The 26,069-nt window shown below is 37.3% G+C and overlaps 1 protein-coding gene across 3 annotated transcripts in view; it reads right to left on the bottom strand.

Annotated features, from left to right (window-relative positions):
* Positions 1-23,933, bottom strand: part of NCOA3 (nuclear receptor coactivator 3) — an 86,684-nt gene extending 62,751 nt beyond the window's left edge. For all 3 annotated transcript variants that reach the window (XM_033003685.2, XM_033003686.2, XM_033003687.2), the window contains exons 1-2: positions 23,838-23,933; positions 4,251-4,292 (exon numbers count right to left, since the gene is read on the bottom strand). The gene's annotated coding sequence lies outside the window, so the exon portion shown is untranslated. The remainder of the gene's footprint in view (positions 1-4,250; positions 4,293-23,837) is intronic.
* Between the last annotated feature and the right edge of the window lie 2,136 nt (positions 23,934-26,069).

The raw sequence follows: 26,069 nt of genomic DNA, 5'->3' as shown, positions 1-26,069 counted from the left end.
TACTTACGGACACTTATTCATGTATTTGCACAAGAATTAAGCTAGAGAATTAATTTCAGTAAATATATTTTACACTGTAAAACAACTAATTTTAATCAAAGCTCTGGATACATTAACATTTTTAAACTGTAGATTCATATTCTGAAAATGTGTGAAATGGGGAGAGGGCAACTATCCATTAGGGGGTTCCATATTACATATGGACAGACTCACACAAACAGGCTTCAATGGGAGTTAGACACCTGGTGTGTTAGAGGGCTTTTGAGAATTCTACTTGGTATCTCTCAAGCTTCTAAAATAGACAATTTTTAAAATTTATTTAAAAACACACATCCCTTTTGCTTTTAAAATTAGGTCTTGTTATCCTGATCTAATAATAACAAAAGGCCTGTTAATGAAGTTTCCTGAGATTTTGGCATAACTAGACCATCAAATTTGAGAGCACAAGATCAGAACTAAAAACAAAGGAAGTTACTGAAGAAAGATCAAAATAGTTTGTTTTCCATGCATAGTATCAGTGCTTACATATAGTTTACGTAATTTTAAGGAATAAGTACAGCTACTTAATACAAAGGTGACATTTCTAAAAAACAGTTTGACCTTGAGAGATGGAAATGTTCCTAGCTCAATGCTGTAATTAAAATCTGATTAAGTCTGAGTGTACACAGGTACACTTAGTACAGCTGCAAGAGGTGCTCATTTAGTTCAACACAAATGCTTACCATTCAAAATTTGAAGTGACAGTTGTCTGTCTATAGTTTACCAATAAATCTGAGCACTTCATTAGTTACAAATCCTCTTTCCTCTATTTTCTCCTATAACTTACTATATTTCACATTCATAGTGACCAGAGTTTAATAGAATACCTTCAGCTAAACTGCAAAATACAGGCAGAATAGAATCACTCCCAAATTAGGTTAATTTGTCTCTCCACAGTAGTGTCAGGTTATCTGGTTATATTTCAAGTGCTTCCCATCCACTGTGTACCAATGGTTATAAAACAAAGCACTTGCTAAAATTCATGGCACAAGACTGAAAGCTGTAATGTTATTTTGCACGTTGCTGGTAGACTCAAGTCTTAGATTTCAGGGATCAATTATTTTAAAATTAAGCTAAAATGGAGTAGTAAAAAAACCCCAAGTTTGGTGTCTGTTCAGTGCTATACAAAACAGAAAAACAGCACCTAGAAAAATATTATAGGACTGGAGAGTCAGTCTCCTCCAATGCCTACAACAAAAGGGCGAGATGCAAGCTTTGTTACATGCAAAAAGTTAAATTTCTTTTCAAGTAGTGGTTGAACATAGGAACCAGTTCCAGACAGCCTATGGAATCTCTGTCCTAAGAGACCTTCAAAACTTGACTGAAAAAAATCCTGACCAACCAGCTCTAACTCTGTTTGCAGTGTTTGGATTGATGCTAGCATCATTTCTATAAGATTTTCAGTAAAACACTGTCATCGGAGAATTATGTATTGCAACCCAATGATAAACTGGCACCATTATAACAATGGGCTAAGTCAAGAAAGTACTTTACCGTTGATCCTACTTTGCCTAAAATGTATTACTACATTTTTTTGGTACCGATTTAAACAGGTATATTTTATAAATCTCATATACTCTTTACATTTTGCATACATCCATTAATACTCCCATATTTACTGAACACATGTATTCCTGTATATGTACTCCTGATCACAACATTAATTCCTATCATCAAGGATTTTATTTTTTTTTCCATTTATGAGAAAAAGCAGCATGCTTTTGAATAAAGTTCTTGATGCCCTCTTTTTTTTTTGTCCAAACTTTTGTATTATTTACAAAGAATTTCCATCGCATCAAAACCTTATGCTTCTAGTTTTTCTTATGTTCAATTAAAGAAGCAATACCTTCCCTCTCATTAAAAAGACATTTTTCAACCAATCTCACACTAAGCTCCCTAAGATTCCTGCAGCAGCCAGAAAATCAGTTTTGCTCATGGAAGCTTTTATGCAAATGGAACTTCTCAAACACTAATGTTTATTTGCAGAACTCTCCAAAATGACACTACCATCATTAGCATAGAAATTCCAAGTAATTTTTGGAAGATTTGTAGCCATTCTGGAAGTTAGTACAAGAGGTCAGTGACTGCCAAAAACAGAAGAAGGGACTACATCCTTCCCCTTCAAGGGACAAAAACATTTGTAATGTTTTGTTTCAGATCCAGTTGCTTCTTTGTTTGTAGATAAATGGCTAAGTAGCTGTATAGTTTCACAACATTAGGAAGCAATTTTATGTATTTTTATATAGTTCACTGGAAGAAACACCAGGATATAGATGTTGAATTTTTTATTATTACTATTTCTTACATGCATTGTATCTTTAGATCCATACAAGCAGAATGACTGAACTGTATCTTACATTCAATAAAATCCTGAGCTGAGAAACCATTATTTGAACATTCATCTGCCAATGAGACATCCAAGACGCATCCACCATGATTTATACTACTCATGTTCTCTTCTACCACACTTTCAGGTCATTCTGCAGTTGAATTCAAAGTTTAACTTGATGCTAAGCTTTAAAGTTAGTATACAGCCACACCTCTGCACTGGGAGATTTTTATATTAGCATCTGGTAAGCATATCGAACTTGGTAACTAACTGATTAGCACCAGTCATGCATTCATGTCATACAATGAGTGTATCAACTATACATCACAGTTGATTCAATGTGTTTTCTTGCTAAACACCACACTGGATTTGTCCAGTTCAGTGACCTTCTATTATAGTACATCACACTTACATAGAATTCTTAAAAGAAAGGGAAGTCATGTTTAGGCACACTGCCGTCAGAATCTTTTATTCTTGGGTCCTGTCAAAATTATTAGGAGAAAAGTATATTGTCCTTCAGCATGGCATAGCTTTAACATTTGATTTCTAAAGCCCACTAAGCATTTTTAGTGTACCTAACAGTCCATAAAAAGTTCAGAAAGCTACCTTACCTACACTTGAGCTTTCACCAGTAGGAAGCTTGCTTTGTTAGATTCTCATATAAATGAGGCCTATAAATAACAGTGTACATACAATAACAAGATAAACACAGCATACCATGGAGGGAACACAACAAAAGAGCAAACAAAACTTAAGTTCGATGTCATTCATTGTCCTACAGAATAAAATGCTGTGATTTAGTTTATTTTCATTGCAAGTAGATTTTTGACAGACAATATGCTTAGACAAGTGTCTCCAGTCAAAAGCAAAAGTTATTTATCCCTTCTCTCTAACACATATATTATTTACCTCCGGGTGTCATGTCTGCAAATCACTGCTTAGGAACTATTAACATTTTAATGAGCACATCTATCAAACAGAACACAATCTTCTCTGTGCTTTGAAGAGATCCTTCTTGAAAGGCTTTCCTTCCACTATTTCCTTTCAGTTTTTTCATTTTGCTTTAACCTTACATTATTCTAACCAAGCCAGCTCACCTGAATTTTATTTCAGGCCACCTGCTAAACTACAAAGCAAAGAGGTTGATCTTATCACAAGAGATTATTCTTAAGGAAGTCCTTCCTTTCTTGAGACCAAAATCCCACTGAATAGAATTAGAATGTCAAGACAAGTTATCAGTTTCACTGCTCTCCAGCAACAGGTACAGAGCTTGACACATTAATCTAAGTATTGAAGACTCAATTGGTTACCCCAGAAGTTATGACAAAAAACAAAACAAAAAAAAAAATCCACAGCAAACCGTAACCAAACAAAAAGCACCAGTGATTAGCACTGTATCTACTCTGGGCCCAAAACAGCTGTAGCTAAGAAATCCCATTTTTCAACACCGCTGTTTCAGAAGAACTGTCCTAAGCAAAGTATTCACATCATCAGTTACTTCAGAAAGAAGAAAACTAGTATCAGTGAAAGAGAATTAAAAGCTAAAGGCAGCTATATACATAAAAGGATGCTACCACTACACCCCACAACTTCTAAAAGCAACATCCTTTAATATCCCAAGTATCCCCCCAAAACCTATCAGCACTAGATACTATCATACATACCGAGGCCAGATCATACCATGCATTTCCTCAAGCTTAAAGGAAGTGGAAGAGAGCAAACTATATATAATAATATAGAACATAAGAAAATATCTTTATTTCTCTAAGGGAATTTAAATTCTTCTATCCCTTTTCCTAACCTCCCTAAATACCCGTCTTCTCTGGATCAACTCTCATAAATCAAAGCAGTCCTGGACAATTAAGTCAAACAGAAGACTTACCTAGCACAGTGGTCTCTCTCCAACAGAAGCCAGTAAGAATGCCTAGAAAGAAAAAGGTAAGCATATGAATGTGTTTCAGCATACTCTCAAACTTCACAATCTGCAGCTCAGGAATTTCCTGGTTCAAAAGGACTGAGTTTCCCAGCAGCTGGATTTGTCTTCTGTAAGTTTCTTTTTGAACCCATGAAAATTAATGCAGCTAAAACATTCTATGGCAGTTCAGTTCTGTAGTTAAGCTCTACACTATGTGAAAGTTTTTTATTTTTAACTCTGTCATCTGATAAGGAGGAGGAGAATAAACGAAATGACTGAAGAGGAAAACACTTTCTTCCTGTTGATTTTCCATGACACTTGTGGTTATTTTCTATAGATCTGCCTTGTACTCTCAAGCCAAAAGAAAGTAGTCAGAGAAGTGCTGGCAAATTCTGTTTCTCATTAAAAAAATGTTAGTTTTGATTTTTTTAAAAAAACAAAGCCAAAACAAAACAAAAGTAACAGAGAAAGATTAAGTCCACTATACTACTCTTGATATGGCATAGACCAGAATTACTTATATTCAAGAGGAAGGCATAACATGACTGTATAATGATTCAATGCTGTACTCTTTCTTCACTGCCAACTCACAATATTCAGCTTTTTGAACACTACCTAGCACTGGTCTCTCATTTTGACAGAATAATTAATTCAGATTTTTTTTTTTAACTGAGAGGAAGAAAATTGGGCAAAAATCTATTGGTTATAGCAGGCCTGCATCTCCCTTAAGTACATCACTAGGCATAAAGTCAAAAGCATCACCTGGAATAAGGACAAGTCTCCTAAATCAAGTGCTGGGGATACATACAGACAGTCACCCAGAAGAGAAAGTTCCCTTAGATCACCAGAGTTTCTTCTTCAATGACCACCCAGACAGTGACTGTAATTATTACCTGTAGCTACCAAATCTACATCCTTAGAGGACAAGAATAAAAGATCAGAGCTAAGGAAGCCACTATTAGGACCTACTCCCACAACATTAAGTATTACAGAGAGGTGTTTTCTTTAAGAGTTTACCAAATCTTCACGCAATAAGCTTTACAAAATTGTTTTAGTCAAAACAGTCTTATGTCTATAAAATAATTATCAAAATTAGTTAAGTCAATAAATGAATTTACAATAAGTAGAATAAAGATCTATGTAAAACCAAACTCAAAGAACACTGGAAACTTCTCTAAGGCTGTAGTAACAAGCTCCATACAGTGAAATACCTTATCTGCCACATTGGCTTTATCCAATGCCCAAGTAAACAAAACACATTTGTTTCAGGCTTTGACAATAAACACATTTCAGTTGCCTTATATATTCAGCAATATATTTTGCCTTTAGGAAAAAAAAAAAAAAGTCTTAGTAAGACTTAAAAATCCCATTTCCAAGCTTGAACTTTGCATCAAATTTGTAAAGTAACATTTAGAGTAGATATTCAAAATGTAAACAAAGCAATGACAGCAGCTTTATTTCACATTACAGTTTATTTCAGTACTTTTAGTCAGTAAGAAGCCAACTAAACAATACACAATTCACAACACAATCCTTGTAAAAGCTGAAAAAGATATTAAGGTTCATGTCAAGTTCAATGTGCCCTATTTTTAACTTTAGTAAAGTCCTTCTCATTAGCAGTAACTTAATATTTGAGAAAGGATTAGGACCAGCTAGGTAGCTTGATACAGAAACTTATTTGTGTATTTAAAAAGTAAGTTTTTAGTCCAACTATTAATTCAGTTATTTAAACCTAGTCAACTAATTTAATCTCCCATTGTCGCAGTATATCAAATCAAGGCTAATAGATTACTTTAGAAAGTAGTAATTAATTGCTTGCTAGTATTTTTTCATAACCACAAGTTTCATTCAAAAAATTTTAAAACACCAAATTCTGGATTCCCCCTTTGCTCTAGCTCACAGAAACATTGTCTTCATATCCATATAGTTTGACAATAATGGAACAATTCCTTTAGCATACCTTTTCAATAGTGAAATTTAAGACACTGCATTTCACAAGATCAAACCAACCCCAACAATCTCATGACTGACTGGGAAAAAGCAGAGAGTTTACATAACAGTCAACTGAAAGAAAGACAATGCCTTTGAAAACATGCCCAATACTTCTGCATTTCAAGAGCACTAACAAATGGGGAAGAGGCATGAGCATCTGCTTGTCTTGAAGAGATAAACTGGTTTTGAGCACTCCTGTATGTGTGAGCACCCATATCGCATGATCGACAGCCTTGTTTGGGGACCAGAACTCTTTGAACAAGTCTAGGGCATAAGAACTACCTGTTTTTCCTAGAGATAGTGTTAGCACTAGCAGAGACCATGACACATTTATATGCATAAGGCAGATATGGAAATCTTTAAGATGACTGCTAGTAAAACAGTGAATTAGTGGCCATCTCCATGTTACATTATTGTATATAAGCAATAATTTATTTTCTCTGAGAGGATTTAAACTAACATCTGATGTGTCATAGTAAATTTTAACTAACACAAAATGTAACATTTCCAAGGTGACAGTAATATCTTTGTAGCTAAAGCAGTAGAAAAGTATTGTGGTTAAAGTTTTGCCTGGAGACAGTTTAGTCGTGGATACATGACAGCAAAACCAAGATAAACAAATTAGCCCAAATGGAAAACAACCAAAACTTCTTAATTCTAGAAGCTGTGTTTTCTGCTTATCTAAAGTTATTAAAGCACTTAAGTATTCTTTGTTTTATCTGACTCTTCATCTGTGCTTTGTCCTTCTGTTTCTCTAGCTTTTTGACAGAGATACTATCTAGGACTTCAAGGGCTGAGTGCATGCAGTGAAGCAGATTCACGATAATGCCACATTCTAGCAGACTGTCAAGAAATTCTTCTTGCACTTAGAATGAGAAAAGAACAGCTAAGATGCTGCCAATGAAGAAATTTAAGTTGATCCAAAATGCAAGTATAAAGAGCTTTACACCTTAGGATTGTTCCAGGCTTACTTCAAAAAAAAGTGCCAGTGGTAAGGTTTTTCTGGAAAACTAGCCATTTTGGCTGTCTATTTGTTGTATCCTCTCAAAAGTTAATAAAGTTTTAATATTAAAGCTACTTCATCTGTTTTGCAAAACATGTTTACAATATTGTTTTATGTAACACATCTTCATGCAAATTCCTCCAGCTATGAAATACCAGCTATAAGCTATCCGATGTTGGTCAATCTTGTATTAAGAACTTTAGGAATTTCTTAACTGTACTCCATGACCCCTCAGGTTCTTGAAAAGATTCCTGAAATGCATAAGGACTTCCTATGCAAGTATAGAGAAAAGTCAGAGCAATTTCTGAAAGACCCGGTCCAGAGATGAGGCCTTTAATTTCACAGGAAGATGCTAAAAATGCTACCTTAATATTCCAGGCAAGTTAGAACAGGTCACTTCTCAGCTGTATTCTTTTGTGGTGTTTTGTGGGTGGGGTTTTGTTTTTGTTTTATACTAACCAATCGCCCTAGCTGTATCCTTGCTTCAACTGATGCAGCTGAAGTCTCCAGGGCTGTTAGTCACTGATTTTTTTCCACTGTTGATACTATGGAGCCAGTGTAACTCTAGAAGAGAAACATTCCATTTCATGCATAGTTTTTGTTTGGTGTGTTTTGTTTTGTTTTGGTTCCCCCCCCCTCCCCCCCCCCCCCGTTCTTGGCAGGGTGGGTTTTTTTGTTGTTTTTAACAATAACAGCACATTAAAATCTTTTTTAAATGAATCAATCTGTGATGAAGTGCCTTGCTAACTTTATTTGGGGAGGAAGAAAGGCCTGGAAGATTTAAAAGTTTATTATTCCAGAAAAAACAAGTCTAGACTGGATTGGAATTACTAAATAGCAAGGCTCCCTAATAAAAAAAAAAAAGTTCAGGGGAGTGAGTATGACTATAGGAAAGTCTCCAAACTTTTGTTCAAAGTATTGCATTAGAAAATTGAAACGGCCTTGCTACTGCAAAGAAAAAACTTCCAAAGTGGCTGAGGCAATTAGTATAGCTAAACTTGAGTCTATTTTGGCTATAGCCAGTACCTATACTTGGAATAAAATGTTGCCACTGTCCAGGATCTTAGCTCATCTGCTTTTGTTAAAATATATCAGCTAGCTGCATCCCCAACAGCTGTGGAAGATAAGACTCTTTCTCTCATGAACTCCTGGATAGTTCTTAAAGAGGAATAATATGCTGTAAAATGCCATGGAAAACACAGGTGTAAGGCTGACTCCCATGTCTAGCCTGTTCACTTTCAGAAAACCATCTTGAATGCACATAAAGTGAAATACAAATCTGAATTTTCTCTTAAGCTAGTGATATCTGTTCTACAATAGTTTCTTTTAATGAAATTTGCATGGATATGCCTCAGGTAGCTTTGAAGTTACCTTTTAGCATCAGTGTAGCCAAGATGCTGCATTCAGCAAGAATTTAGTTTACAAACCAGATAAAAACCACAGAGCTCAGCACAGACTCACAGACCAGTGCAACAAGATACCCATCCTGTGGTGGCATAGCTAGGGGATTGCACTGACAGCTTTGGGGTGATAAGCCTGTACCTCACATTGCAAGCATGTCCCTGGTAATTAGTGACGCAGACACCAGCCCTGTAGCTCAGATTATCTCTCAGTAAACACTAAGTGCAATTTCTTTGTTGCCCATGTAAGAATGTTTATTTTGTAGACAAGGAAGTGCTTGTATATGCCACTACTTCATATCACGTGGCAATGACTTGTGTATCGTGCCCTGGAAACCTCTGTTTTATGGCACAGGTGAAAATTGTTCTTCTCTTGCTATGGCCTCACACTATGGCAATAGATACCCTAACATTTTAATGCCATAATGTGTGTTAAAATTTGTACAGGCTGCTTGCTTTGGAAAAAAAAATACAGGCACTTAACATGAATGCCTCAAAGACCAACCTTAGTAAGGTAGAGATTTTTCTCAACTCCCTTTTACCAACAGTTTCAATGTACAACTTTTTTCCACTCTCTTACCGCAGCCTAGGCTTGTTTTACTGAGAGTGTAAAGAGACTGGATTACTAACCTGATATCCTTAGCACTTATGTTTTCATTCCCTCCTTAAATATATAACATGTTAATCTAGAAATAGAAGTACCAGCTCACCTATCATTTCTGTGTAGTACTAGCAGCACTCCAAGCATGGAGCTCCTCAGCTGCTGTGGACAACTACTATTCAACCTACTTGTATATAAATTCAACCAATCCCAACTCTTAAAAGTCTCGAAGACAGGACTTAAGTCTTGGTTATGTTTATTTAAAAACAGACTCCTCCAAATCCAGTTCTAGAGAATGGCACCAAATCTAGATCACACTGTAGGAAGTGACTCCCGGCCCACAGCTCCAGAGTTGTTAACAGAAATGATTCTGGGGACAGCTCTGAAGTATTTCTTAGTACGATACATATAAAACATGCACTTGGAAAATAACAATATTCTCCAAAACTACATACTAATCAGAAATTTAAAAACAACAGGTGTGTGTGGGAGACCAGCTAATACATGTTATTGAGAGGAAGCTAGAAGAATTTGGTCTGTTCAGCCTACAAAACAAGAGGGATTAAATTGCTGTCTGAATACACTAAATTCTCAAAACAAAAGCTTACCACTTTGTGAAAAACATTTGAGATATCAGCTACTGAATCTAATGGCTGCTCCTGTTGCTATCATACCACTATTTTAGTCCATGAAATGATGCAAGAGGAAAAGCAAGTTTAAATCCAAAAAGGAAAATCAACCAAACAAAAAGCCACATAAAACAGAGCTTTTTACTAGTCAGGTAACTGTCCAAATCAAGGAAACAACACTTTGTCATTCTAACCAAGTTTTAGCCTAGTGGATTAAATTTTATGCATGTAGTACAATAGAATCTCTTGTAACCTCAGGCATAAGATCAATTTCATGAACAACCCCTTCTCTAGTCTTAGTTCTAATTCACTGTGCATTAGACTGAAAATGCTGCTAAATGTATTACACATTCTCTACATTCACAAGGATTTAGATGCAAGAATGCATCTGGATGTCTCAAAAGAAGCCCTTCACTATAAGCAGCTTTGAATTCTCAATTCAGCGTAAGTTTTCACCATCTTGTCTAAATTTTCCCTACTGTAGGCAGTCATAAGCTTCAGGCTTGGTCACCAATTTCTGTTCAAGTTCTTCAGCTTCTATATGTCCTATTTTTTGTTTTGTTTTGCTCTTAAATAAGAATTTTCATGTCATTGATACTAGATTACTTATTATTTACACTTCAATTAAAATCCACCCCTCAATGATTCTAAGAGTCTTCAAATGGATGAATGAATATGCAGAGTAATTAAAGAAAATCTCCTTTCCCTCAACCCCAAAATAAAATACTGCTTTGCATCCCTATTGTTGCTATCTCAAAGCAGAATTATAATTTTCTGAATTGTTTGGTGTACATATTTTGCTTAAGCAGCAAGCACTCCAGGCTACAACTGATGAGTGACCTTGAGACAGCTCTTAGAAAGCAGTTGCCATAGTAACACCACCACAAATGTGGTGGTGTCAGCTGAGGATGTACCAATCTGGTGCAACAGATCCATAATAAGTACATCTACCTTGTATTAGCGTCTCAATATTTAAGGAGGAAGTTACTAGTTTGTTGCTGGGGGTTTTTTAGATTTATTTCAAAAACCTCTTGTGCTGTGATTGACACTGGATACTCTGTACAAGTGACTAAGACTATACAAATCCACACAGTGCAAGAGTTAAATAAAGTACCATAAAATAATGCACTACTGAAAATTAAAGCCACTCAGTGTATTGATCCAGAGAGCAGTCCTTGGTCCAGGAAATGAGTCTACTGAAGAAAGCTTGCAATAGCACATAACTACGAAAGATAGTTTGTTGCCTTTCCTCAGATTCTCTAATACAAATAAACTTTATGGAGTCCTGTTGTGTCAAACAATGCAAAATGTGAGCACAATGGATTGTTTTTGCATGTTGGAATAGTCTCAGTCTCACCCGTGCAACCTCATCACCTTGAATAAATTGTCAAGCCAACTTGGCACTAAGGAATAGCATTGCTACAAAAAGTTTTTTTCACTACATAGCATGCTACTAGATCTTGTGTTCTTCCTCTTTCTGAGCTCAAGGTGAATCGTTACTGAAATGTCAATAAAAATGAAACATCTAGAATTGAAAAGCGCTAGTTAATGCAAATGTTCAGTAGAACCATTTATGTTTAAAGACAAATGATTAATGAACAGATTTAGACAGTTAATTATAACAACCTAGCAGTCATACATTGAAGTTTACTTTAAAACTAAACTGCAGTTTCAAGACCCACCTTTTTCTTAAACCAGCAGAAAAGGCCAATCACCCAAGTTTCTTACTTTGTTGATGTTCAAAAGATTCTATTATAGGTAAAACATGTATTCTAATCAGAAACAAGAGTTAGGACTGCTCTGCCTCTGATAGAGTCAGCTCACTTCATGGGTTTGCCCTTATCATTAAGGGAAAACATTTGCTGAACCTTCATACCAGCAGAATCTGTGTCAGCTATGAGTTAAGTCCAGCTAGAAGTGAAGTCATATACTTTAAAACAGGCTTTTGGACACTCCAACCTAAGGAGTCTGGTCCATAGTTCAGTCAGTCAGTCAAGTACCTGCCCTGCAGCCTGGCTGAGGAGCTCCCTCATCCATAACTGTAACCTAAAGGTAGACAGAGAACAGGAAAAGAGCTCCCACACAATACTAAGCAGACATTCAACAAGGCCCTAAAACAAACAAAAAAAATCAATTATTTTAGCAACTGTGTGTTATAGTACAATTCCCAATCAAAAGGGTTCAGTTGTGTTGCTTTTGGAAGTCTAGAAACACTGCCTCTTTGCCTCAAAAAAGTATTATTTGAGATTGACGACCCTGTCACTTACTGTTATGTGCCACTTTCATCACTTCCGTGAAGTTGCAGGTAAGATGGCTGTATTCTAAGTTGACCTGTGTCCTATCAATTTGTGTGCAGGCATTGACAGATTTCTTTTGAAAAAGTGTTCATTTAAATATGTAATATGTTTCTATTTAGCAGTAGCTTCCTACAATAAACGTACTTTTATCAGAGTACAATAATTTGTCTTCAGCTTTGCACACAGTCATTTACTTTGGCCTCACTGTACAGGTTAATTTTGGAAACTATCTAGACCTAGACATGAAAAGCATTCTTGGTATAAAATAAGACATAGCTATACACGAAATCTGTTCTGTACTATCATGTCCTCCCCTTTCTTGTCTGTATATTAAAAATATATATATGTATTCAGACAAAAAAAAAAAGTTTAACTTCAATTTTATGGAAGTGAAAGCTAAAATTTAAGTGACACTACAGATTATTAAGCACTGATTCTATAAATGCTGCCAAGTCTGGAAATCCATTTAGAAACACACATCACCAGCTATTAAAGATCTTTACTGTTCTTAGTCCTTGACCTCAACTTAGATACCATGAAGTCCCTAACCACCTATGAAGGACCACTAATTACAACAGCACAGGAGAAACGAGCAATAAAGAATGTTCCATCACCAAAACTAGTATATTCTAATCCTATAGTCCTGCTAAAAATCTTTCAACCTTAGACCCAAATAGCACAGGGTTGCTGATCTGAGTCTCTACAGAAATTACCCATTGGATAGATTAATTCCACCCCAAAATAGAATTATTGCAGTACTTACACCCTTCAGTAGGTTATTTTGCTTAGCAATATGTATATGCGCTGCACTAGTAACATAAATGTTTCTATGTTTCTCAACATCAGTTGCCAGAATAGCACTCAAAATATCTACGTAATCCCTATTGACTGAAGGGAAATTAGTTTTCCAATGCAGATACAACAGGTAACAAACTACCAGCAATAATACAGAATTAGTACCCCCACCAACTTTTTCTACACACCCAGGGTAGACAAGGTATGCAGAAATTTCTCTGACAGCCAGGTACCACTTGAGTCTCTTCTATAACACATTTGTTTCAGGAATGGTGTCTTAGAGGAACTCCAGTTTACATTTTGATACAACTGTGGCTGTTCTAGTCCCACCCCACCCATTTCCTCACACTAGTACTGGTGTTTGTGCAACTAGGGGTAAATTGACAGCCAGGAGTTGTCTGGCTGGTTTTGGGGTGAATGTTTTTTTTGTTGGCGCAAGGGAGGGAACAGAATTTTGAGTTAAATCTGTTTGCTGACTGCAAGGGCCCCAGTCCCAAAGCAAAGGGAAGAGAGGTAACAAAGGATGCACAGTAGGCCTGTCTTGGCTTGAGAGCTGTGGAAGTGTACCACACTACCTTGGAAAGACAGCATTCAATGGAAACATTTTTGAAGGGTTCTGGTTTTATTTTTTCAATTAATACTGGAAATAAGTCAGTTTGTTGTGATGTTGCTTGCTTTTTGCACAATATACCAGTTTAGCTCCCACCCCAGCATTTAAGCAAAAAAACCTCAACTCATTATATAAAGGATTCTTTACGCCCTAACCCAAAAGAGCATAAGTCAACGATAAATATCTGTAGTGACAGAAAGACAAGGCACATTCAAAGTACAGAGTCCTCTAGATCTTGCAGAAAGGTCAGGGAGCCTTTTGGTAAACAAGAAGAACTTAAAGGGAAAAGAGCTTCAAGGTAGACAAATGAGGTTGAACCTGTAGATGATCCCTTCAGTTTGATTTCCACCCATGTATCTGAAGCTACAATAATTTTATAAGCAATCATTAAATAGGTTTTAAAGTTAGCTTTCTCAAAATAAGACAATTAGAACAGGATATGTTTCCTGATGTCTTTCTTCCTTTTGTATATCAAAGATACAACAATTAAGACTTCTAGTTTAGCAATGTACAGTACTTATTGGAAATGTTAGTCTAGAACTACTACCAGAAGGAAGAAAAGATCAATTGTCACCTGACAGTGATCATCTAGTAATAGTGACAGTTAACACAAACTGTAAAACAAGAAACTGAAATCAAGACTAATATAATCAATAGTTGATATCCAGCATGGGAGTGGTTTATGCACATTCTTACAATCAAGAATATTTTTCCTTGACAATTCATTTTCAGGGAGCATTTTCTCACCAAGTAGCTTGAAGTTTCAGTCAGAACAAGACTCCTAACTGAAATTCCAGCATTATAAGCATGCCTGCATGTTATTAAAGGAAATAGTGGAAAATTTCACAGGCTGACATCCAGAATGTCTGCGGTTCCTTTTCATATTTCTCCCTTCTTGCAAAGCAGTTATTAGACCAGAACTTCAAATCTTCTTTTTTTTTTTTTTTTTTTTTTTGGTTTGTTTTTTTCTTTTTTCCTTTTTTTTTTTTTTGGTTGAGCCTGGAAATTTCCACTGCCATAAAAGATTTTTAAAAAGCTTTCTCAAATATACAGCTCAAGCAACCTTACACTTGTGCCTAGATGGAATCTTTAGTTTAAGCAAAAGTTTCACCAATATGAAGCAGTGCTAATATCGCAGGGGAAGGCAGAAACTTTGCTCATATACCAAAAGCATTGCTTGACCAATCTGAAATGTTATCATACTACATATTAATCTCTTGATAAAGTTCTATTGAGGTGCAGCTACAGACAGACAGCTAATAGAAGACGAAGCCGTTCAGGATAAAGCTACCTTGTAGTTGTACATTTGAAGAGAAAATACGGTGGATGACAACGCAAGCTATTCTGTCCCTATCAAGTGATGGTTCTCATCGAACTTCCTTAAGTCTCCACTCATTTTACATCTCATTGGATCCTACTTGCCATCCCTCTACCTTCTTATGATCTAACACAGCCAATACAAGTCTGGCAAGTCTGCTAGCAGTGGTTCTATATTCCATCTCTATAAATCTTGTTTATGAGCTACAAACATGCATCACAAAAAGATTAGGGGAGTCAATAGAAACCCACAGGTGTAATACAGAAGTCTTCAAAAGCTACTCCACCCAACACAGATGTCTGGTTTCTTTCTCTCCCTCCCCTCCAGTTTTCTGTGCACCTATCCAAAGAACTGCCTTCCTACTAAGAGGGGATCAAATGGACATTTTAGGTTAACCGAGGTGCTGATTTTGTTCCATTTTAATCAAGAGAACAATTCACAGATAAAGTACTCTTGCTTTTGTTGCTTTTAGAGCTATCTAAGGCTAGACAAATACTGATTAAAAAGGGATTCTATCAGTTACTGCCTAAACACATTGTTTTTCCATTCAGAGTTTTCAGTGGGAAACTAAAACTTTCAAATAAGGAAACATAAGTTATTTACAAAGCAAAAACAACCCACATGCCAACACATGACATCAAACTGGTACATAACGAAATAAGATACCTTTAAAGTGTCTTGAATCCATTTGTTAATTTAGATTTTCTTGTTTAAAACATTAGTATAAAATTATGCTTATATAAGGAATACAGCAGAGTGTTACTCTGAGCAAAATTTTGAAAATTCATTCATAAGTAGTTAAGACATAAGGATTTTCCCTTACAGCACTTAATAGTTATAAGGGAGCCATGCAAATGGTATTTTGTAAGTACCAGTTAAAAGGATTAAAAATCCAGAGACACCTAAAATGTAGTCCTCTAGTAGGCCATATGCTAGGTCTCTCCATTGAGCCAGATCTCCACTCTGAAGATCAAAAAGGCTTCCATAGAAAATAAAACCAAGAGTGTACTACAACAAAAGGTGCTACTGTGTCTGCTTTAGTTCATTGCAGCAATGTCCTGGGTTGAGTGAGTGGTGGGGTTTTTTTGGTGGCAGGGGAGGGCACTACAGGGGCGGCCCCCTGTGAGATAGTGTCCATAGTTAGTGTATGTGCTGCCAAAGATTGACAGAGCACAAAAGGAAGTGTAACACAAGCCGTAATTCCCTACTTCCATCTAACCTCTTTAGCCCAGACTTTATGGAGAAAGAAAGTTATTACAGGGGAAGAGGTATGAAAAGTCTATCCAAGTCACTGGCAAAAAATCGTTGCAAATTTCTGTTGGAAATGATCTCCTTAAGATGCAAGCTGCTAAGAATGGATAACCATTTTAAAGTCATCATTACGAATAAGAGGAAGGAATTACTTTTTGAACATTTACTACTTCTTCCATAAGCTTCCAAGAAACATTACAGTGCTTCCACATACTGGTTGCGTGTGTGTGTGCGCATGCACACATATATGTGTACACTCTCAACAGCTGTCCAAAAAGTTTTAGAAAAAGTTTATGCAAGTAGACTACACGAGCCGCTACCCACTCACACACATATAGTAGCAAAAAGGCATGCAGCACAGAAGCTTCCTTTTTCCTGGGACTCATTAGCCTCCAGAGAACGTGATGAAAACACAACTCAGTTATTTGACAAAACCAGCAACGTTAAGATGTTAACATACTCCATATGGCAATCAGGGAGGTGTTAGAACTACAATCTGAGTGCATGAGGCAAAACCAGGGGAATGCTACCTTTACCTTAGGTTTTAGTTCTTCAGACAGGTGCAGAAAAAACACAAAACTGTCCTCTTGATTGACAATAAAAAGCTTCCTCAAAATACTGGAGAACATGCATTTCACTTTTTTTTTTTTGGGAAAGTAAATTGATTGCTTCTGTCTTCTGCTTAACCCTTTCATTAATAGATACAGTAACAAAAAGCCACCCAACCCAACCCACTTGCTGCTCCATTACCTGTTCTATCACTTCGGAATGTTTCAGTGAGGCATTCTACTATTAGACATAAGGTAACCACATAGAAAATAAAGCACGTAGAGCAACACAACCCAGTTGTTATCTTTTATATTTTTAGGTGTGCATTTATAACAACTTCTGACTGCATTTTATTAGAGACTTCCCAGAAGAATAGTTTCCTCAGATTCATGCTAAGAAAACACTTGAAAGACATTTATGATTTCCAGGATCATTGATATAAGAGTTAACCAGAAGCTGATTGATGTACTGTGAGCAAGTTGGTTCATAAGTGATTTTATAACCAAGTTTTTCATGCTGAATCAGCACTGCAAGTTGGACTCGACTTCACACTTATCTATATTTAAATGACTCAGCTCATCAATATTTGGCCAATGGGAACTAACAACAAAACATTAAACCCATGCAGCAAAAATTTAAAAGTCTTTTTAAAAGAACAGTAAGAGCTCTAGAAAAAAGGGTGAACTATTATTTATTCAAGTCAAGGAAGCAGCTCATCTATATATCACAGATTTTGTCCTCTCAAGATTTTTCAAGTTACATTTCACTCATTTACACAGTAAATTGTAAAATAGCAGCCTTAGAGCTACTACTCATTTGCTAGCCTAAGGTAGCAAGACCTACTTAGTCTTATTATGCTACAACACTTCATATCCTGTGCTCTAACTAGAGCTCAGAGCAGTAACAGACCTGCTTAAGACTTAGAAAAGCAAAAATTCAGAGGCTTTTGGATAAACAAAATGGGAAAAAAAAAATGTACATCACTCCTGTAAGCTTCTATTGCTTAGTCATTCTTTGGCATAGTGAAACACTGGAAACACTTGAACTCTTTTTCACATTTCTTCCCAAGATTACACTCTTTTAAGTCTATTAAAGACGAGTCTCCAAAACAGTGCATAAGAGAACTACAACAGTAGTTTTGCAGTGGCTGGTGACAGTGAGCCAGCTTTGCACTGTCCTTGCCGAACAAGTGTATCTATTGACCTACTCACTTTGTACAGTTCAACAAAGCATGGGATAAGAAAGAGTCTGCTTGATTGTACCATGCAGCCCATTGCTAACAGATTTCAATATTGCACCATCTGGTAGACTGAGAACATTATCAACAAGTTATAGCTTTAAAAAATTATCTATACACACACACACACACACACTAGTTCTCAAGTTTGTCACAACAGTTATGAATGTTCAGGTTTCTAGAAAAGTAAAAGTTTAAAAATCTCTGCATTGGTATTTAGAAGAATCAAGAATTGGGATGAAGTGGGTGGGGGGTGTTGAATTCCTTAGAGGTTTGGTGTCTCATGACTTAATATTATGAAAGCCTACAAAGGACAGCATAGTTTGTATCTTAATGAATTACCAGAAACCACTGAGTCAAAGTTATGATACAGCCAACATATTTAATGTAAAGCCTTCAGTGTGAGAAAAGCCCCTAATAATCACTTTAAAAGTTTCCCATTAGGCATTATGACAGATCCTTTGACTTAAAACTCTTAACCTCCCTCTTCATTAGATAAAGACAACAAGCATTTGATACTATTCAAATTGTTTATAAAAGTATATTTTATGATCTGGAATAAAGAGATACTTTTCCTTTAAAGTTCAATATTACCTGTTAATGAGTATAGAAAAGGAAGGACATCTAGGGTTGTATAAATGTGATCTGCTCTTACCTCCAAGAAAACATTAATTTAATACAGCATCACATGGTATCATCACAATTATACCTGACTTGGTCAGTCACGGGAAGTGAGATGCTTCCCTAGATAATGGCATGATGACACAGAAGTCATGTCCAGCTTGTGATCAACTACAAAGATAAATGGGTGTTCCAAGACACTTGGGAGAAGTGCAATAAACATATAAATTAACAGTTTTGCTATGGTTGCCTTAGGGGAAAAAAAAGGTACTGCATCACAGTTTTGTTGCACACATGTCCTGGACAAACACTGACATTGAAAAGAAATGCTTAACATTAAGTGAACTGGGTAAGCTTTCCAGAAAGACTTTGACAATTGTTTTGAACACACATGCTGATCTGCTTTGCTCTACACTGGTACACTGAAAGTAGCAGGCAAAAACACCTGATCTACCAGTTGTTTTCTTCAGTAAAGATAACTGGCAAATAGTCTTTGGACAACAGATTTTGGCTTGCTTTTTCCCAGTCTGAGTGGTTTCCCCAAGAATAATTTTTACTTCCCTTTCCCACATTCACTGACTGCTCTTCTGCATGTATTTCTAACTATAGAAAAACCCAGGTTGAAGACTACATTAAATTGTTTCTAATGGAAATCCTTTCTAAGAACTGTGTTTGTTGAAGGGAACATAGTCCATTCTTAATTCTTTGATATCTGTAGTGTTATTTAAAAACATGTTTGTATGGTCTAATAACAAAATACTCCAGAAAATTTAATTTCTGTTTGCTGGGAGAGCACTACTGGAATCACATCATACAGGGTATCTCATTCTATTTCACCTCACCTAAAAGTTCACAAGAAAAAGCACACATGTAGCCCTGTGGAGATTCTAGGCAAACAAAGCAAATCCCAAAGAGCAAGTTTCATCCATACATTGAATAGCCTGCCTTTTAGTCTCTGAGTCCAGGGAGATAAAATGTATTTCTGCCTTTTCTTTCTGCCCTATTCCACTGAGTCTCTCTCCCACCACTGCCAAATGAGAGACAAAAAACAAAACAAAAAAAAAAAAAAAAAAAAACACACACAAAAACCCACAAAACAACAAAAACCAACAATGAAAAAACCCCACCCCCACAAAAAAAACCCAGGCTACAAATACCCAAGAGAAACACATTACATTGATAACACTTTTAGCCATGCAACCTGTTTCAATGTTGCCTTTGAAAAGCAGACAACTCATTTTCTCACTTCTCTGTTGCATGGAAGAAAAAAAATCCTCATAACTTGGAAGTCACATACAGAATATTCCATACAACTATACACACAAACCTACCTTGAAAATGTGCTTCTAAAAGGCCTTCTGGGTATACCTGTGATACTAGATTATCTCATTCCATGGCTCTGACACATCTTGACATGCATGGAAGTGTGGAAACAGTAAAGGGTTCAGGCTTTGTGACAAAATGTCATACTCAGCCAAGGCTAATGCAGGTGCTAGTCATTATGGTTAGCAGTATAACAGTTATATTGTTCTGCAGCCTTCCCCTTCTCCCTCCTCCCCCATTTTCAGGTGCACCTGATAAATCAGGGCAAAAACTGATACGTAGTTTAGCCACATGTGTAACAATTCTGATGAAAAATTGCTTGCCCTGACTTTACAATTGTATTTGCTGGAGAACTTTTACAGTGTGTTCAGATTTCTAGAACAATCTTGTGCATAAAATGCAGTTATGATGGGTTTAGATTCCAAGTCATGTCACTACCCATGTTTGTAGTCCTCAAAAAAAGAACTTAACTTGATGGTAAGAATGTCTTTAAAATAAAATTTCCAATAGGGCAATGATCCATAACCTAACAAAGAATGTTTGACAAACAGTTTAACTACACCTGACCTGAACAGGCTCACATTTAACAGTGAAGGTGACAAAGTGTGTGTGGGGGTGAGGACACAAGCAAAACCAAAGCAGAAAAAACAACACCTCCACCTCCCCACACACACACACAAAACACACCAAGTCAGGGAATACTTAAAGGTAGATAGATACCTGTAGAGCTGACCTTATCACATCCACTCTCCTAGTAAATTGGAAAAGCAGTAACAACCTCAGAAGTGACTTACGCCATATCCTAAGCTTATCATCAGCAGTAACAAGCCTGAATTTCCAGCATATAACCAAAATGAGCAGTAAAACCAATGGTGTCCCCCTTGCCCTCTTCTCCCTGTCATTTAAATAGCATGTTGTCTTAAACAACTGCCTTTTTCTTACCTCTGTACAATGTCAGAAATAGAGCTGGCTCTAGACAACATAAAAGAAAAATGTGTTTCTACATCTAAAAACATAAAACCTCTCCAAAAAAAAATTCCACACACTGCACACAAAAGACTAAAAATCCCTCATGAGATCAAGTTTAGAGGCAAGGTAATTTTGTTCCACTTCAAAGAAAATCAGCTTATTGGTGTCAACTAAAAATAAAAGTCACCAATTAAAAAAATTATTAAATAGGGTCCATCTGAGGTATACCTCACATTTACATGAAGTAAACAAGGATTTCTGTACCTCTTCTTAACTAAATGCTGCATATAAAATCACAGTGGAAATATATTCCATAGCAGATTTATATCAGTAGCAGTTAAATTCTTTCACAATTACCTCTTCCTTAATATGCTACATTTAGAAACATCAATAGATCTAGCCAGAGAAAAAAAGCACACAGGCATGCTGCCCCAACATTCAGGTTTAAATATTCTTCACCACCCTCTCCTATCCTTGGCATAAATACTATTCCTCCCCTCCCCCTCACCTCCATTTTTTAGTATAAAAACAAGTCGGAAGAATATTTGAGATATTTCTAAATACTCATCATCAAAAAGCTTCCATGAACATAATGCAGAAGATCCTATATCACACAGTCATTCAAGATCACCTCTTTGAGGGAGGCTTATTTAAATGCAGGAGTTGAAGCAACCTCCAGTGTCAGACTGTAGTGTCCAATATAATTTCACATGCTACCAATGGCTTGATTTTGCAGACAAATATGATCAAGACATCCTTTCCTTCTCAGGGTTTAAAAAAAAAAAAAAAAAAAAACAAAAACAAAACCACACCACCAAACCCACCACCCTGTTCTATGCAACTGTGACACAGAAATTAATTTTTAAGGTTTTGAGGTTTTGACTGATTTCTTGTCCATTATTAATGAGACAAAAAAGCCCATAATCAAAGATAATGCTCTATTGTAAAACAGATTTCCTTCTCCTCCCTACTCTGCATTTTGTCTCAACTATACATTAGTCACAGTGATACTATGCAAAAAATTGATAAGTAGACAATGCAAACTTCCAAGTTAATAAATCCAAAAACAAGATGAAGAGGGGTTTCATTAAAAAAAAAAAAAAACAAAAAAACAAAACAAAACAAAAAAAAACACACCCCAAAAAACCCCCAAACAATGCATATACCAAATAAAAGCAGCATGGAAACAGCACACTATCATCAGGAAAGGTACTTAAAGCGAGGCTGAATACTGGGTTTATTCCTGCTGTCACTTCTCTTATCCCCCAACCTCTATCTTCATATCACAGCAGCAAATTCATTAGTATTAATAATAAAAAAAAAAGTAGTAGTAACAGAGTTGAATGAAATTCTGAACAACAGTCAGTTATACAGTCCATTACAACAACTGTATGTTATCACGCACAGTCTAGTCAAAAAAAAACCCCAAACCAAACCAAAAAAAACAAACCACCACTAAACAACAACAAAAAAAAAATTCACAATTTCCTATTTCCTCTAAACCCACGCTCTTATGCTGGGGCTTTCAATCAGATACTATTTGTTGCTATGAAGCTATCTTGTATTTATATTTTTAACACACACATTTTTGTCTGATGTGTAGCAGCTCGTTGTAAGTCTGAAACATTTCACAAGAAAATATTTATTTTTACAATAGTGACGGCAGTATTTTAAGCTTATTTTAAGCATCCGTTTTAACTGTATTATAGATACCACATAGCTAGACATTACTGTATCTCACACTTCGAGGTTAGCTTCACTTTTGTCTTGTTATTCCAGATAGAATCCAACGTGATATTTTCTGTTAACTTTCAGATAGAAAATTTAAAGGCAGAAACAGATTATTTTTTTCTTAACACATTAAAGAGGAAAGAGATACCACCTGAATAAGAGGAGACTGATTTAAAACTCTGTTCACAGAATGAGCTAACAAAGTGAGAAGCTTCTGTTTTAAAAAAAAACCTTACTGTGCTTAAGAGTATGAGCAGAAACCACAAACAGAACCAACTTTAGAATCAAACAAAGAGGACTCTGGGAATTATGTCAACCTCAGACAACATCCCCACCCATACTCACCCCTTTTATCCCCCAGATTCGCCAAACAGCTACAGTAGTATGTGACCTCAGGAAAAAAAAAAAAAAAAAACAAAAACAAACAACTCCTCTCCATCCCTCAACAGCACGGTTTCATTGCAGCTATGAGGCAGAAATGGATATGAGACATGGAAATCAACCTTTGGTTTGCAGTATTTCTCATTCCTTTCCTTATTACCAGAGACAAGAGAATTCACCTCTGAAACTTACCGAGGCTACAAGATGATCAGGAAGAAAATGCAGATAACAAGGTCTTTGGAACCGCCTCAGTATCAGATAAACCACCCAGATAAAGCCATTCTAGCCCAGGTATTTCACACACACACACCCTCCACTCAGACTGGGATACTGAGGGTCATACGATTCTAAACACAAATCCATAGCGACCCCAAGTTTCTCACTGTTACAGGAGAAACCTCCACCCAAACTCACCCTACTTAGATATGCATCACGCAGCGATAGGGGAAGCCTTCAGCTCAACACACTAGTCCCTCACCTCTGCCTCAGGAATGCCGCCTTCTAACTACAGTCAGCGCTAAAGTTACAACGGTTAGAAAGAGGTAAAGGCATTTACACACTGCCCTGGGAATCCCCCTCATCCCTAGTCCTGGGATTACTCTTCATACACTACCCGTCTACACTCCCCTGCCTCCTCCCCTCAGGGACATACATCCATATTGGGGAGGGGGGCGAGAAGAAGAGAAAAGAGCCGCCCCTCAGGGCCAGCCCCAAGCTGCTCCCTTCCCCGGCAAGGGGCAGCCCTCCCTCACCCATCCCAGTCCCACCCCAGCGCTTGAAGCAGGGGAACAAGAACTAGAACTCTCCTCCCTCCACTCGTTACTCCCTCCCTCCAAACCCCACTCACCTGGGAAAGGAGCCAAAGCTCAGCTACGTCTCCTTCTCCCCGTCTCCCCCACACTCAGCCTCTCGCCGCCATTTTCCTCGCTGCCTAGATTTAAATAGGAACCAGCCTCCGCGAGAGGAGCCAGCAGGCGGCGCGAGGCAGTGTGGGACCTGTAGTACGGCCCCGCGCGAGCGCTCATGGGCCGGCCCGCCCACCCCTCCAGCGCGGGGCATCACGGTACCTGTAGTATCGGCTCGGGCCCGACGGCTCCCCCGGCCACCGCTCCCAGCGACCCCTGCGCGGCACGGCGCGCTGCTCCGCGGGGCCACCGCGGGTGCCCAGGGCTCTCCCGCAAGTGTGGGCCCAGACAGTCCCATGGGGAGCGCCCGGTGCCAGGCCCCTGCGGCCCCGGGCCTCCGCCGCTCGGAGAGGGCCCGTCGGTGAGACGCGCGGCTGGCAGCCACCGCGCCTGGTGTCAAACACGGCAGCTGTGAGCGGCCCCCGGAGTCACAGCGACGCGGGGTTTAATAAAGGGCGGTTTATACACACGAAGGATTAAATTACGGTAAGGCGTCAGCCCTGCCCACAGCACTCGATCACAACACTGTGGTGGAAGTTACAGCTACATAATGTTGGTGGAGCATTTGCTACACCGAGCACCCCTTTTTCTATTTCAGTAAAACAAAAAAACCCCAACAGTCTATTGAAGAGAATGTTTAATAAAACACAAACAGGTTGGGTTAAAAGTTGAAAACAACATCAACAGCTTCAGTTACTCTCTACTTCAGGTATGTGTCTGTCAAAGACAGTTTTCAGACTAAATAGCAGTTCACTTGCCATCCATAAAAAAGCAAGGCAAGGATATAAAGGGCAGGGAACTTAGAGAATATAACCTTCCAGTGCCACAGTTTGCTTGCATAAATACTACTTAATAAACTTTTTTAGAACAGGTATTTAAAACTGTAGACTAAAATGGAGTGTGTGGAAACCCCAGTATACCGGTCTAAGGTGCTCATAAAACAGCCATATAAAAATGCTTTTTTTTAATTTGAAAATTTAGAGTGTGAAATACTGAAAATGCATGGACTTAAGTCCTGCCAAGCTACTCATACAGAGCTCATTACAGGACCATAGCCACAATTAGCATTCAAGGTGGACAGACAAGTAAAGCCATTAAGTACACCTTCCAGTAATTGCTAAATAAAAAAAATACATTGAACTAGTGTTGAGCACCTATGAGCAAGTTACTGGTATAAAATGAGCATTACAAACCAAAAAAAAATCTAGAGCTAAAAGAAATTAAAATATGTCAAGTTCCAGAAAAACAAGCTCCACCTCGGATTTTACCCTGCAGTTATAAACACAATAACTTACCAATTATAAATGTCTGTTTGTACTTATGAGCTCAAATTTAACCAACTGGCAGGGACAGATTCCCTGTCACGTTATCACAACAGAAAAGAGTTCATGATGTTAGAGTACCTTAAGAGGAATGAGATCCTATGGCATTTCCTGAAAGTGTGAGGTCTGCTGTTTAATGATTCCACTTCCTCCACTCAAGGTAATATTTTTTTCTGCAAGTTGATCTCTTCTTCCACTATGAATTATAACAAAGCATTTATCAGGGCAAAATCAAAGTATGTAGGGAGGAACAGGTTAATGAAAGACAGCGGTAACACTGGAGTTGTGTTTTTTTTTATTTGAGCAAACTGCATGTTATTCATATTTCTTCCATTTAGACCTTCAAATTATACTTACACTGCGTCTATGATACCTTGACTCAAGACTGAAACAGAACTTGAAGTGTCAATAGAGTACAAACACTGTGTATCTTTTTTTGCCTTTGGCTTCTGTTATAGCAACTGTAAACAGGTAACTTCAAAGTTAGCTCTGACTTCATATAATGAGGGATACAGTGATAAAGTGCTTTGATTTTTTTCATTGTTATGTGATGCCTTACAAAAATTAATAACACACATCCCCTCAAATTTCTGTCCTTGTCTTAAAAGCTGATTATAGTAAATCTAGCTGTAGAATTGTAACATTTAACATTTCCATCTATTTGCTCCACCTGCTGGTGCATATTCCTTCTAAAGCAGTCTTTAGAAGCCTAAATGTATTAAAAATTTGGCCAAAGATGTACACAAGAGACATACGTGACTTTGAATTTATATAACACACTAATTAAATCAAATCTGATCCCAACATTTTCTCAGTCAAAAAAAGGCCAATGGAAGCACAGACTTTGTGAAC

This window comes from Tyto alba, unplaced genomic scaffold (genome assembly GCF_018691265.1).
Source record: "Tyto alba isolate M040663 unplaced genomic scaffold, T.alba_DEE_v4.0 Super-Scaffold_33, whole genome shotgun sequence".
Lineage (NCBI taxonomy): Eukaryota > Metazoa > Chordata > Aves > Strigiformes > Tytonidae > Tyto > Tyto alba.
Note: the sequence above shows the minus strand (reverse complement) of the source record. Positions and strands in the feature narration are given on the sequence as shown.